Source organism: Tauraco erythrolophus, chromosome 6 (assembly GCF_009769465.1).
Source record: "Tauraco erythrolophus isolate bTauEry1 chromosome 6, bTauEry1.pri, whole genome shotgun sequence".
In the NCBI taxonomy this organism is placed as follows: Eukaryota; Metazoa; Chordata; class Aves; order Musophagiformes; family Musophagidae; genus Tauraco; species Tauraco erythrolophus.
Genome location: NC_141470.1, coordinates 42,392,451 through 42,407,982, shown reverse-complemented (window position 1 = coordinate 42,407,982; position 15,532 = coordinate 42,392,451). Strand labels below are relative to the sequence as shown.

The window sequence follows — 15,532 nt, the reverse complement described above, 5'->3', positions numbered from 1 at the left end:
TTGAATGTGAGGTATTTGAACGGGAGTGGTTATTCTTTTGTAGGATAGAAAGGTGGGCAATAACAGTTCGCAAACTTTGTTGCCTCTGAAGAATTTTGGTGATTTTTGTATTGAGCAAATGTTTACTGTCTTGAAACAGCATTCCATCAAATTGCTCGGTAGTTAGGGTTTTCAATAGCTTGCTGCAACAGCAGCCAACATTTGTGATGTATCTGGTTTCAGATTTGAGGACCAAGAACTATACCTGAGCCTGGGCAACTCTTTCAGGACTTCTCAGCTCTATAATAAGCATAGAATCTGCACTATTTTTTGTTACTTTAGAAAAGCCACCAAGGGAAACAAATGAAGAGGTTTCACTCTTGCCTTCACTACTGCCTGTTACCATTTTAAGCCTTGTGGAACAACTGTTTTTGAAATCGGTTTAGTGCATGTTGATGGACATTTGTAGTGGAGAACAATTGACCGTTCCTCTTGTATTCTCTAGTGTCTTAGTAATATAGCGCTGTGTTTATAAATAAGTTGCTTATTGCTATTCATTAGAAACAAAACCATCATGAAAAATTTTTTATGTATGGGCTTGTAACTTTAAAATGAAGTACCACATTCTGTACTCTAATGTAAAGCTCATTTTGGGAACTTGGAAAGCTCTGTCTGACTGAGAAAGTGCTACTATGAACTCATGTGGCCTCTAGACACCATGGTATGTTATTGCCAAGTCTGCTGCTTTTGTTTGTAGTTGCTGTTTGTCATCCATGGCCATACTGTTCCAGTTGTTTTTTTCTGAAGATACTATAGTAGTCCTGACCCTGACTATATACGTGTTGATTCACTCTACCTCATGTGTGCATCAGGCCATGGGACAGAGACAGCATTGTCACTGCACAGTGTGTATGTGTGAAGCTGGGTTTTTTTATAACTTCAGAAGCCCAGGATAGAAGGGAAGGAGAGCATTACCTTTGGATTTTAAATGTCAGCCTGTACAGTGGTGAAGACTGATATGGGAATGTGTTGAGAATATTTTTGGAAGAGATGTGTTTACAAGGTCTGCGTTTTTTTGTTTTTCTACAGCTCGAGTTGTAAAGTCTCAGTATACTTTGTGACTAATAAAGCCTTAATAGTTTGGACCCCAAACAATATTTTTGTTCATCGAAACTGCTGAGAGTGTTATTCATCTGTCTGATACTGTGTACAAGTGTGAGTTTTTTAATGATTGAGGCCTCCTAGGTTGAAAGGCAAGAAAGATTTCTGTAGCATGACAGTACATAATTAATATGGAAGTATGAGAGTTGGATGGTTTAGATGCAGCTCTCCTCATACAGGTAATTTCTTCCTTCTTTCAACATTATATACTAGTAGACTTAAGTGTATGTTCACATCAGACTTCTAATCTTAAATGTTAATAATTTTACACCATCTTTTCCAACTATTCAGGTGCACGGCTATTCTGCCTGTGTGCACAAGTGAAGCAGCGTAATTATTTTCCAAATCTGTGTGTGCAAATCAGTATCAAGTACAGAAATGTCAATTGTCAGGAGTGTAGTACTTGAACTGTAGTACACCTTTTTCCCTTTCACTTGTAATACTTGCTGCCACGGTAAATTTTTTAGAACTTACTCGCTACTGTGTTGAAAGGAAATAGTCTGACCTTGCATTGTGTGTTGATTGCTTGAAGTAATAGGCTGGATCTGTTCTCTATTCTGTGAACTAAAAGAATGATTTTCACTATAACACTGTTGTGCAAATGTAACTGTAACTTTGATATGTCAGTGTAATGACCCTGATGTTGGTAGCTGTAATACTGAGATAAATTCAGTCTATGTTTTCAAAGATGTTTACACACATTAGAGGGGTTTTAGAAAGCCCATATTGTTGGATGTTATGTAGTGGTTAGAAGTAATTGTTTCCTTTAGGAGGTAAATGACTCTGTAGTCCCATAAAGGAAAAAGAAATGTGGATGAGAAAACACTTTGGAGATGCACTACAGAAACTGTCAAAGAAGGAAGATAAAGTTGTGTCAAAAAGGAATATCGTAGGAAACTTCACAACTTTTGGGGGAAAATCAATAGAGTTCCACTTTCTTTTGGGGCTTACAGGCTGATAGTGCTTGGCTGGAATAAAAGTCTCAGTTGTGCAGTTTCTTCACGTTTGCTGAACTAGATAAAAATGAGATTGAGTACTCTCTGATACTTCAAAATCACACAAGAAAGTGTTGAGAGAGAATTAATGGTAGATGCTACTTCCAAGTGTTTTCATGAACACAGAGAATAAGAAAAATACTCAGAACAAAGTATATACAACTTCAGTATAAACAGTATGCATCCTTTTGAGTAACTTAAATGTGCATAAATATTGATGTTGTTGCTAATACATTTTCTATCATATAAAATAACAGCTTTGGTGACATACAGCTGAAGTTCCTAGTTTATTTAATTTTACAAATGCTTTTTCCCAACCATTCAATGACATTATGGGAGCGTATTGTTAGATAACATTTTGTTTTCTTTACATAAGTTTTTAAAAAACCCCAAAACCTCCAGATTTTTTTTGCCTTTTTTTTTTTTTTTTTAATTCCCCTGGGAGTTGGAGACCAGCCCATTAAAGGAATTTTATGAACTTTAGGGACCTTTTGAGAATCTCATAGCTATTGCAGAATTACATCCCAATAGTACATTCTTAAAAAAAAAAAGTGTGTATCTTTCTGGAAATCTTTCAGATTTGAGGTGATTATCTAAATTAGATACTTTACATGTAATTGTAAATATGTAAACATATATAAGCGTGTTAATATCATGAACTAGATGAGACCATGTTCAGAGTATAGCTACATTCGCGTATTGTTTTCAGCATTTTTCCAAGCTTCAGTGTTGACTAAGTGTAGCATGTTTGGCTACACATAGCTTGTTTTGCTTTGTTGCAGGTTTGAAGACAGGGATAGTGTCGATAATGTTTACCTCTTAAAGTTGGAGGAACAATTTTTCTGATAGCATAGACTTTACCTTGCTTTTGGCAAGCAAATAATTCATTTTGATGATAGATTGGAAGTGAAAGCTGTTATGAGGGCTGTAGAATGGTCATTAGTTTGTGAAGGAAAGAGTCAGTGTGTCTCAGCAGCAAGGAAGCATGAAGTAAATTTAAGTGTTTTCAAAAAAACACTATCTCTTCAACAGTTAGTTAGTGGAATTTTGTGCAGGGGGATATTGTAGATGCTAAAATGTTCTTGGTTCAAAAAGTATTTGGATGAGTTCATGAAAGAAAAGTCCCTGGAGATGTCAAAATTCAAACATACTGCCTCTGGCTTGGGATATTTTTTTATTTACAAGCCTTTGGAGATTTGGAATGTTTTCTGAGGATTATTCTTCTGTTTTTATACTACTCCCGTGGGGCTGCCACTTTGCCCATGGTTGGAAGTGGGGTACTGAGGTTGGTGGTCTGTTGGTCTGACCAGATATAGCCGCTCTTATGTTCTCATGACCAGGGAGGTGTCTTTGAAGTGCTCTGTTTGATTGTTTGAAAGTACACTTAATGCTGTTTTGATAGTATTTTGCTTAAATAAAAAGTCCTGATTTATATCAGGGGCATTTGTTGTGATAGAACATGCAAAGGTTCCAGGTAGGAAATGCAGGTGGTGCCATTGTGTATGGCATATTGCAAGGTATATTTTAACCACGGGCATTGCTTATCGATTGCATTCTAGAGAGTTGTAGTTGGAGAATAGGCCAAATTGATGAGCTGCTATTTCATTAGGTCTTACAGGTGTATCTCAGTATTTATTTGGAAATCAAGCTAAACTAACTACTAAAGCAGTCTTTTTTTTTAAAAAAAAAAAGATATGTAATCAACACTGACCGAAAATAAAATGAAGTGGGTTGTAAAAAGTTGATCAACATTTGTATTTGTGATACTTGGAAATGCCATGAGGTGTGTGGGTAATCTATGCATCCGAAATGGCTAACTTCTGTTCATGCAAGCTGTTAAAGTACTTGCTGTAGCAGGCATGTAGAAGTACCTCTTCATACAAATAGATAATGTTTATTCACATAATAAAGTATTTGAGTATTTAATACATTTGCTTTATAATGAAATGAGAAGCTTCTGTTCATTAATAATTTTTCTAAGCTAATGGTGAAAACAGCTATGTGGCGTTAAGTCCCTTTTGCAATTTAAAGCACTGAATTGAGACTTCTATATATTTTGAGTAGAGGGCAATTAGATGTAATCAAGGGTTTCCCTGCTGTGGCTTTCCATAAGCTGTTTAGTCACCTGAGTGAGAAGCAGATAGCCTCTGGTAGAACTTTAGGCGCCTGTTTACTGAAGGTTGAAAGTCTGTTCTTCTGTGTGTGTATGGGTAAATCCTGCCTTCCTCATAGGCTTCTTGGCAAGGCTTCCAAATTGGAAACGTGCAGAGCCCGCTTCCTTTTTGTGGATGAATAACCTACACAGAGAGGACTTGATTGTAAATCAAAAGGCAGCTGCTACATAGCAAAGCTTGCCCTAAAAGATACACACACAAATTTGAAGTAAGGAGATTTCTTGCAATAGTTTAGGATAATTAGGAATAAGGATATTTTTCTCCTGCGAAAACAAGATAGGTGCATCATTAATATTTAATCTTTCACTATAAAATTGAGATGCTATTTGTGGCTCTACAGGCGTGTTCATCATAAAAAAACTCCAGCGCATTACAGAAAGTTCCATGTGAAATTGAACAGGAAATACCTGGATAGAGAGGAGGTTTATGTATGGGAAGATATTGATCAGTATAGTAGTTGTGTAATTTTTTCTGGAATATTGTTCCTAAATAAATCCCTTCTATCAACGCTCAGGATAAAAGTGTTTTTACTGTGTAGTAATTGCTCTTTCATAAAAAATTATTTGGAATAAAGTCACTCTTACTTAGAAGCAGTGCACAGAACTGTTATTTCGTAACAAGTACTCTGGTGAGGTTTTCTTTTAGGCATGGCTTAAAAGTATGTGGCAGATATGTAACGCTTCTTAGTGAAGAATTACTTTTTTCGACACTGGACGTGTTTTATTTCTTAGTTTCATTGCCATCACGTCTGTGCATTTTAAAAGCTCTTTGAGAAATGTCACGTTGGGGAATCTTTTTGGGGGAGGTGAAGTATCTGGTGGTGTAATACTTTCTTTCACACTGAAAGTAGGTTTTGAGGTGGTGGTGTGTGTTCATCTTTTGTCATTTAAGAAGTTGGAAGAAAGTGGTAATGATCTCTTTTTTCCTAATTGATTAAGACGGTGGCTAGGGAAGTTGGATCCTCCACTGATTTAACAAATCTTCAGGACAAATGTATGACCTGCAAGAGCTTTGTTTGCATATCTGATTGTTATTTTTTTGTCACTCACACTGTTCTTGAATTATCCTGAGCAATGGCTCAGGAGGATATTGAGTTTAGTGGTATTCGTGCCTACATCTGAGCAACTCCAACAGGTATTAAGAGTTAATTATGAAGTTGGTTGTTCTTCAGGACCAGTTCTGAACCTACAGTGTGAATTCAAGCAGTCCTGCCCCTATAGGATTTTTATAAAAATGGCTTATTAGAGGTAACCTGCTGTTAGCAATTAAGGGTGAAAATACATTTTTCTGGGTTCAGGATAGATTCAACTTAATGTTACAGAGAGATGGAGTACATTCTTAGCCTTTTGGAAGGTATTGTGTATGTTTATATATATATTTGTGTTGAAAAAGCCTGCATATGTTGGCTGTAACATTCTGGAGAAGTGTACTTCTCTGAATGCTGATTGAAATGATCCTGAAATGGGGAATGAACTTCAGAAATGCAGTATGCCTGAAGTTCTTCCTGATTATCTTTTTTTTTTTTTAATGGGTAACTTGTAAAGTTTCTTCCATTTGCTCACCTTCGTTGCTCTTCACTCAAAATACGGCCACTCCTTGACTGCTACCAGCTTTGAGGTGGTTGATCCTATAATACTCTTTCTAGAAGAAAAAAACAAACAGAAAACCCTCTTGACTTTATACCGCTTACCACTATAAGAAGCTGGAGAAGGCTTGATTCTAGTATTTAGATAAAAACTGTGGTTTGTTTCTATGTAAAATAATTTTTATCACAAAATACAATTTTCCAGGTGAATACTGTGGTCTTTTGCTTGATACTAAGTTTACCAGCAGACAGCTTCAGTACATTCGCCTTATGTTTCAGGTACCACAGTGTATCAAAGTAGAGAATAAGAAGTGGTAACAAGCCCAATGAGTTTAGCTCTTTGCAACACTTGGTGATTCAGGAGTTGTGAAACTGAAATTGTTTGCTTTCTTTGAGGATAAGGTGCTTTAACTCCTGGACCCCGGAATGTGGGAACAGAATCCTGGGATATACCTTGAGACCTTGGGAGAGAAAGATACTCTGCTTGGACAAACAGAACTCTCAGGAGTATTCAAGGAGGATGTGTAAACATGTTTACAAGTTTTATGAGACCTATTCTGTTTCACAGCTTTAGCAAGATTTATACAGTTGAATTGATAGAAGGCAGGACTCTGTTAACTCTCTGATAAAATGGTGTAATATTAGAGAGCGCTGGCCTCACTCTGTGCCAGGAGGCTAGATGAACATTTAGGAAGTGCAAAATACCCTTTCCTCGTCAACTTTCTGTGATGCCTCCCTTAAAATACTTTGTTATACGCTTGTATTGTATTTTAACTGTCTTACTTTTCTGGGTTTCATAACTTTTATTTCCATGAACTCGATTGTATTCAGTTTTGTTATTGTCAACATTGCCCTTGCCTTAATGATGCAAACCTTTTTAAGCTATGTAATACTTTTATATATATATATACACATATATATATGGCTTCTTATTTTCTGGTTCTAACACTTTAGTAGTTTTTGCTTTCTTCTGTCTTTTCCTTGGGAGTGTGTGTTACTGACCTGCATCTGATGAACATTGACATGAGCGTTCATCACTAGAACAGTCTAGGTCAGTTTAGGTCACTGTGTTCACAGTCTGTGGCAGATGATACTTTCCCTTTCTATATTCCGAAATAATAATTAGATGTTCTTGGTTTTGGAAAGGAAATGTACGTTCTTGAGGATGTTTGCCATGCTGCTATTTTTCTTTCCCGTTTTGCTCTATAGCAATTGTAAGGACCTGCCAAACTACAAAGTGTACAACTTCATTTTGATTTCTGTGCTCTTGTACTACAACTACTAGTAATAATAAAAAAAAAGAGAACAACCTCAATATTCTTATTTCTATTTAATATTAAGCGTCTAACGAAGGTCTAACTGTGACACTTCATTACTAGCTGTATAACTTAACAATGTAACTTCATCTTGATGGAATAATGTGCCAGCATAGTAATGCTGACAGTAAAGATATTTTATCAAATGTCTTATCAAATTCAAATCCTGTGTTTTGGTGTTACCATCAGCATATAATTAGTCTTACTGGTTGTGGTGACTTTCTTGAAAAGAAAATTTCTTTACTAGCTTAAATGTGTTCCAAAAAATGCCCAGCAGTTTAAAAGACTGTACATGAATCTTTTTAGATAGAGAAGGCTGAGGTGTGTAACCATCTTTTGGTTTTTAAAAGATGTTACTTGCAAGGTTCATGCACTCAGGAGAAACATTGAAAATATAGATTATAGTGACAGAATGACAAACTGCATCTGAGGATGAACTGGTGCTGAAATAAACATGCTGAGTTGCTTTCCTCCAGAACTGTGATGAGTTTCCTGCTAAAAGAAATTCATAAACCCCCTGAATGATCTGTGGCTTTGTAAGTGGGAGCTATAAATATAGAAATTGGGAAGTGATTTCTGTCTTGTGATCTGTGCAGAACTGGCAAGGTCAGCATTGCAATATAATGTCCCATTCTTTGGTAGTAATTTTGAAAAGAATGCTGAAAATTTGACGTAAAAACAATTTGAGGGCTGGCAAGAGCATCTTGAAGAGTGATCCATATAGAATTCAGTCTTGTTGGCTAATCAAAAAGAAGTTAGAGAGGTAGCCTTATTAGGAACCTCCCTGGGTTTTAGATGTATTCAGATGCTTTTTAATTTAAAGTAGAAGATTGTTTAGTTTAAGGAGTGTGACACAGCAAACTGGAACTTCACCTTAAAAAAAGAAAATCATCTCCATGAGGGAGCGTAGATAGTGTGACAGATATATGTGTGAAGTTGAGTAACTGCATTTTTTTTCAGTTTCTTCTATAGAACAGCCAAAGAAATTGGGCAACAGGTGTACAACATACTGAAAAAATGTTTATGCAATGAAAAATTCTAAAACTTTTCTAGATGAAGGCACAGAGGAAATATAGATGTATTTTAAATGAGCCATCTATTTAAATAGATTCAAAATAAGCTATCTATCACTCTGTAGTCTAATCTTCTGCTACCAAGTTTATATGTTCTTTCCATACCTTTTCTTAATGCATCATACTTAAATGAAGAACTGGACCCTTGGAACAAGCTACTGAGGGAGCTAGGGGATTTCTTTGTTTTGTTGGTGTTTGGGTTTTTTGGGCTTTTTTTTCTTTTTCTCTTAAACATTTCAGTATGAAGGTAGCAATGAAATATGGTCTGTCTAAATGTCAGACTGCTTTAATTGATCTTGTCTTTTAAATCAGTTTTATTTGCATCATTGTTGATTTGAAAACATGCTTTCCTAGGTGTCCCCACTCCAGTTATCCTGTTGGAGAAGCTAGAAGACTATTGTTTTCTTCCTGAAAGAGAATTTATAGATGTATTTTTAGTTGACTGCACTGCTCTTCTGTAAAACTATCTCCATCATATATGCTATATAGTGCCTACTTTGGATAGAGGCAGCATATTCTCAAAATTAAATTCCAGGGAAAAAAAAAAGTATGTGTGTATATATAAGTATGTTGAGGCTGCACAATGCATTATTTGCTTATTTTCAGTATCACTCCTTTGGCTTTGTGATTTCTAATCCAATTGTGGAGAAAACTGCAGTAGTAAGCAGGAATTTGATCATGAGAGTACCGTAGATTAATCTTGCGTATTCACAGTATTGAATGGCCGTCTTAAATGAAAAGGAAACCAGCGCTATCTGTACTGTAATAGGTGAAATGTACCTAACATAGCTAGTTTCTGCTAAGAAAAGCAATGACCTTTTCATTTATTAACTAATATTGAGACCTAATCAGATTACCAATAGCCAGCATCCAAGTACAGTAGTTTGATGGATTGTTGAGTATGCCTGGCCAGGGCTAGAAGCTGTTCTTGAAAAATGAAAATTGGAAGAAAACGTGCAAGAACCCTTGCAGTGTAAATTCTAAGACTCCTGATTGCAAAATAATCCTGACCTTTCTTTAAGAAGTTCTCTTGCAGTTGCTCTGGTTGCACTTCACTTTAGTCTGTGTTTTGCAATCAGTTTGTGCTATAAGTGGGAGCCATTACAAAGTGTTGTGTGTAACTTGCAGACCTGTCTATAGCACCGTTATATCATAGAATTGTAGAACAGTTTGCATTGGGAGGGACCTTTGAAGGTCATCTAGTCCAACCCCCCTGCAACAAGCAGGAAAATCTTCAATTAGATTGAGTTGCTCAGAGCCTTGTCCAACCTGACCTTGAATGTTGCCAGGGATGGGGCATCTACCACCAATATGGGCAACCTGTTCCAGTGTTTCACCACCTTCATTGTAAAACATTTCTTCCTTATATCTAGTCTAAATCTTACCCTCTTCTAGTTTAAAACCTTTGCCCTTTGTCCTGTCGCAACAGGTCCTGCTAAAAAGTTTGTCCCCCTCTTTCTTACAGGCCCCCTTTGAGTACTGAAAGTCCGCAACAAGGTCTCCCCAGAGCCTTCTCTTCTCCAGACTGAACCACCTCAACTCTCTCAGCCTGTCCTCATAGGAGAGGTGCTCCAGCCCTCGGATCATTTTTGTGGTCCTCATCTGGACCCTCCTTAATAGGTCCCTGTTTTTCCTGTGCTGAGGACTCTGGAGTTAGATGCAGTTCTCCAGGTGGGGTCTCACCAGAGTGGCGTTAGAGAGGTAGAATCACCTCCCTCAACCTACTGGCCACGCCTCTTTTGATGCAGCCCAGGATATGGTTGGTTTTCTGGGCTGTAAGTGCACATCTCCAGCTCATGTCCAGCTTTTCATCCACCAGTACCCCTAAGCCCTTCTCTGCAGTGCTTCTCTCAATCCCTTCATCCCTCAGTCTGTATTGGTTCTGGGGATTACCCTGACCCAGGTGCATATCTGTGCTTCAGTAATATATATAGAGAAGATCCAAGCAATTTCAGCAGTTTATTTTGAATCTCTGATTATTGTAGTATGGGTAAATATATATGAGAGTTTGGGTCCTGGCAGAAAAGTACTTCAGAGTCTTCAAAGTTGAGTGAAAATTTATTAGGGTTTATTTTAGCATTACTTTACATAGAACATTTCATGAATAAACTGACATCTATAATCATGCCGAGTGTCTTCAAAATACTTGCTGTGCTGTGGTATCATAGCTGTGATGGTCAAGAGTATTTCTCGAGTGGTTAAACCACAATCTATCTAATCTGTGGTTATGATGCATTTTACTGTTCCTTACAGAACCTGGCGATTGGGCTCTGTCTTGTCCACAGGCTTGTCCATGTCTATTTGCATAAATTTGTCAAAAGAGAAGATATTGCTCACAAGCTTTGCTTCCCTTAAGCATTTTGTACTGGAATAATGTACAAAATGTTCTGAAATAATACTTCCTATGTCAATTTTCTTTGTACAATCTTGTTAATTGAGGGAGGGAGCATTTACAGTTGATAGCTGATATTTTTGCCAAGAGTTCAGGTTTTTACATTGGTATTGCAGTTGTGTTGTGGGTTGTTTTTTTTTCTGCACAGACATTTGGAAAATACCATGACTTAACTGATTTTAAAAATGCAAAACTTAAATAATTTATTACCAAACAGTAGTCTAATAATAATTTATTTTCATCTGTGGAAAAAATACTACATTTTGACCACTGTATGTGGCAAAGATAGAATGTAGCATTGAGTCTGCAAAAATAGAGGACACTTATGTCCTCTATTTATTCCTAATACTTTGTAAATGATTGTGTGACTTCATAAAAACTATTAAGACAGTGAAAGTAATAGGCCCATGAAAGACATATTAAGGAAGCTGATTTTTTGGTGTAGATACTCTCAAGCTCTGCTCTGTTAAAAGATTAAAGACGTTTGGGAGGTTTTTGGTGGTGGTGGGTTTTTTTTTTTTCCTTTATATACTCCTCTCACTTCATTTGGTAATGTGTATGAGAGGCTTTCAGCAGTGATCCATTTTGGACATTAGCAAAAGCTAACTTTGATATTCGTCCTATTGTGAATATAGTGGCAGAGACCTCATAGGTGATTTGATAAAGAAGCACTGACTGGAGATGAATGTAGGGTGTATTTTGTGTTAAATTTTGGCATTGACCAAATATTGGTGGATTAAACTGCCTAACTTGGATTCTGGCAGTTTGCTGAAGTCCCATTGAAAGTGACTGTGTGCTGATATGTAAAACGATTTAGCATCTTGTATTAACTTTCACTGTAAAAGACATATGAACACTAATATTCTTATTGGAAAAACTGATGTGAAACAAATTAAAGTCACATAGCAAGTCAGTTAAGAAATTAGATTTAGGATTCTTCGTTTTATTTTACATGACTTGATCTTCAGGAAATACATACTTTCTTGAGGAGGGATACTTATGTTTTCAAACAGTCCTAATTGCAAAGAGAACTTCAGTTTATATATGTAACTTAACGTTTGTTTGCAAAGCTTTCTTAAATTATTATTTGAAACATGACTGCCTTAGAATCTTGGGAACTTGTGTTCAAACATGTTTCATAGATTTTTCAACCTGCTGAAGGATTGCAGTTGAAAGATGCTGCCTAGACTCTTCATAGAGTAATAGGTGTTTATGACTAGTAAGAGATGCTTTTGCTGCTTGTGTTTTACTTGGCTATTTAACTGTCCTGGGTGATGGCATTCAATTTGATGTTTGAATGGAAAGATTGTAATTTCTCAGTAGAATTATATTGATATTGTTGAAGATAGAATAACTTGGAGTTAAAAATGAGTGAGAGTTTTTTTGAGCTTAAAATGAGCACTTGTATCTGATTAGGTGGTCTAGTACTTCCAGGCATTCTTGCTAACTCTTAGTTGATTAAAGAAATAATTATGGCTGTTTAATGGCTTTCAGCTAAAATTTGCTGGATCTTGGGTCTGCTTAAATTACCAATGTGCTTGATGATTTGCCTGTGAGGTGCAAAGGAAGACGCAAATTTGCTAGTGGAGGAGTCTTTAATGATGCTAAAATAAAATACTTTTGGAAATTGTCAGGTTTGTGGGGAAGAGAGCTGGTACGTAGGGACAGTGGCTGATATTCTGACACTGTGGCATGGAACATTTTAGTCCTTCTCTTATAGTATGTTAATGATAGTGACTAGATTAACTTCACTTTTCATGAAATTAATGTAATCTTTCAGTCGTATAGAATAGAATCTTTTTCCAGGAAGATGGCAGTTCTTTTTAAAATTCTTAGGTAGGAACTTACTTTTCTGAAGGATTGCCTCTGGGACTGAAACTGAAAAGAAAAACTTATTTCTAAATTAAACTGCGTTGAGTGTTTTGTAAGCTTTTAACTGAAACAAAATTTAGAAGCCTGTTGCATAAAGAACACTTGTATACAAGAATGGTCAATGAATGACAAACTTCTGTTATTAAAAAAAAATCTAGTTTCTGATTCTTAGATGTGTATGTTTTAGTCTTTGAGGAGAGTGCTCTGTAACAGAGTTTGAATCCATTGTTTTTAGTGGCTTCTAACTTTTCTGGACTTGTAGTCTCAATTGACTTTTTTTCCCCCCCTGCTGCTGGCTTCTGTGTACTGGATAGTTGGTTTACTTAGTTTGCAGACCATGAAATTTAGAGGGTGTTTGTCTTTAAAAACACATCCATGAGTTGTACGAGTTCTGTTACTCTAGTGTTTCTAAATGCCATATTGGTTAGGAGAGTGGCTATAAAAATCCTAGCACAAGAAAAAATGATTCCATGAAAAAAATCTAGAAAGGAGTAGTGACAGAATGAAGGTAGCCTTATACTGAGTTTAAGTTGTGGTTTGGAAGTTTGAAAGGAAAGGAAGCTGAAAGCTGGCTTGTCTGTCAGATGTTCAAAGAAAGCTGATGAAACTTGACAGTACTTGACCCTGTAAAGAAGCAAACTTTTGAATCTGAACGACTGGGGGTGATATGGTGGTAGTGGAAGAGAGGAAGGACACATTCAGGGAGGGGGAGAATTTTGCAAGCCTTGTCTTTGCCATACACATTGCAGAACTGAAGGGGACTTACGGATGAGTAAATTCTCTTGTATCTGTCAGTTGTGTCACTAACTAGCCAGATTGCTCCTCAGAGCAAGCTGGGTTTTGTGTCCCACACGTGTGGGACAGTTGCTCAAGGATTTCACTTTTCTAGTGGTTAGGAATTGCTTTTGAAAAGCAATCAGAAAGAGATCAGATGAGTCTTTGAAAAAAGTATCAGTTGAGGAGCAAGAAACGATCATCAGCTCAGATGGAAAAGATCTATAAAAAAGAGAACCTTCAGGAAGTGTCTTAATACCATTGCTCCTTTAAGTGCAGTAGTTACTGATCTGATATTTAAGTGACTGCTTATAAGGTTCCACAGAAAATGATCATCTTTATGTGCAAATGTTTTTCACATGTGCACTAGTACGAATTAGTTGTTGAAGTCTTTCTTTTTTCCCGCATCTTTAGCCTGGACTTAACTTATGAAGTAAAGGTTTTCTGTTAATGTATGAGAGCCAATGTTTCTAATTTTTGAAGTCTTCAAATTCTTTTTTATTCTACAGAATCTTTAAAAGGGATATATCTTTGAAACATATATGATCCTGATAGGACCAGTGACACCCATCTCGCTGCACAGCTTACTAGAGAGAGAATCTTGCCTGAGACTTCAATTTGCAAAACAAAGATTTTTATTTATAGTAGTCATGGTATCTTTTTTCAGTCCTCAGTTGACAGTTTAAAGATTAGTTGTAATTGTAATGAATTTATAGCCATAATCAGGTCTGTAAGGATAATCTGAAAGGCTTCTAAATGCTTAATGCTTTTACATGCATGATGGTTTAGGTATTCTGAATGAGATGACGTTTCAGACTGTGCTTGTTGAAAATCAAAGGTGAAGGCATCTCCTCTTATGTTCAGTTTCCTGTTTGTGAATGGGAACTAGAAGGTTAATAGCTACACAGGTGTGTCCACTCTTACATTACTGTTATGAGTCAAATCTTCCACATCCCCAGTGTTTTTTAGTTTTCTAAAACAGTGTTGTGCTTCATCTTCAGTATAATAAACATCTAAAAATGAAGAGTGGGCTAGTCTTTATGTGTGATAATAATCTTGTGATTAAAACAAAATGTTTTGTTTTGTTTTTTAAATAAATCTTACTGTTGTTTTGAGTTTTGTGACATACCTTAGCGGAATAAACACACACATCTGCACTGGGTATGTATATTCAAGCTGCTTCAGTCTATTGCATTTCTTTCAAAAATACTGCGGGCCTTTCCTTCCTTCCTTCTAGAAGTCTGAATGGACTTTAAAAAAACAAAACACAAGCATTGCATTGCAACTGGCATTGCTTTACATATGGTTGAATTTTTTCAAAATAGACTTCTAGAGCCTGAGAGTTAATAATGCTTACAACTGAAATGGAAAGAAAGTGTACTCATTTACTGAGTGTTTTCCTGTGTTGGTAAATCCATTAGAATTTGATTGTTTGAATTGTACAGGAAAGAGTTAGTATTTCAACAGCGTAAGATAAGTCCTTTAATCAGTCTTACATGCTTTACCATTCAAGTTGTGTGCCTCTTTTTCCTTTGATATGTTTTGCTAGGTTTGAGGCGTTGGATGAATATTTCAAATACTGCACATCAGGATTTATTAATAAAGTAAGACTATGAAATCCTATATGTGTTTATTATGTAACCTTTAGGCTGCATCTGCTGTTTTACCTGTCCAAAAAGCTGTAATAACTTCCCTCCTTTGTACCCAGTGGCTAAGAGAAAAATGTTTGACCAATGTAAAGATTGTCTTTAAGTCAGGCTTTCCTGTACAGGCAATAAAATGCAGTTTTAATATGAATGCTGGTATTATGGGAAGTGCTGTGTGAAATGTAGAGCAACAATTCTTAAGTTTTAGGACCATTCAAGCTTCTTTTAAAAGAATAATAATAAAAAAAATCCTCTTTTTCTTCCCAGAAAACACTTTTTTTTTAAATTTAGATTTATCAACTTCTATGTGAAATGTCGTTTTTTAGTAACTTAAAGTTATGTGGAAGTTCTCTATTAAACTACTTTAAATCTTCTGTTACACTTTGATCAAGCAATGTAATCACATGCCAGGGATGTGGAGTGTAAGTGTGATCAGCGATTTACTTATTCCTATCATTCAAGGAAAACTTCAGTTTCTTATTTGACGTTTTGGAATTTTTGGGGTGAAAGACTATTGTCTGTTTTGCACATGATCAGACTTTCTATTTAAAAAATAAAAATACTT

General features: G+C 36.2%; 1 protein-coding gene across 5 annotated transcripts in view; it reads left to right on the top strand.

Annotated features, from left to right (window-relative positions):
- STRN3 (striatin 3) overlaps positions 1 to 15,532 on the top strand; it is a 71,934-nt gene that overhangs the window by 1,381 nt on the left and 55,021 nt on the right. The gene's annotated exons all lie outside the window — the stretch shown is intronic.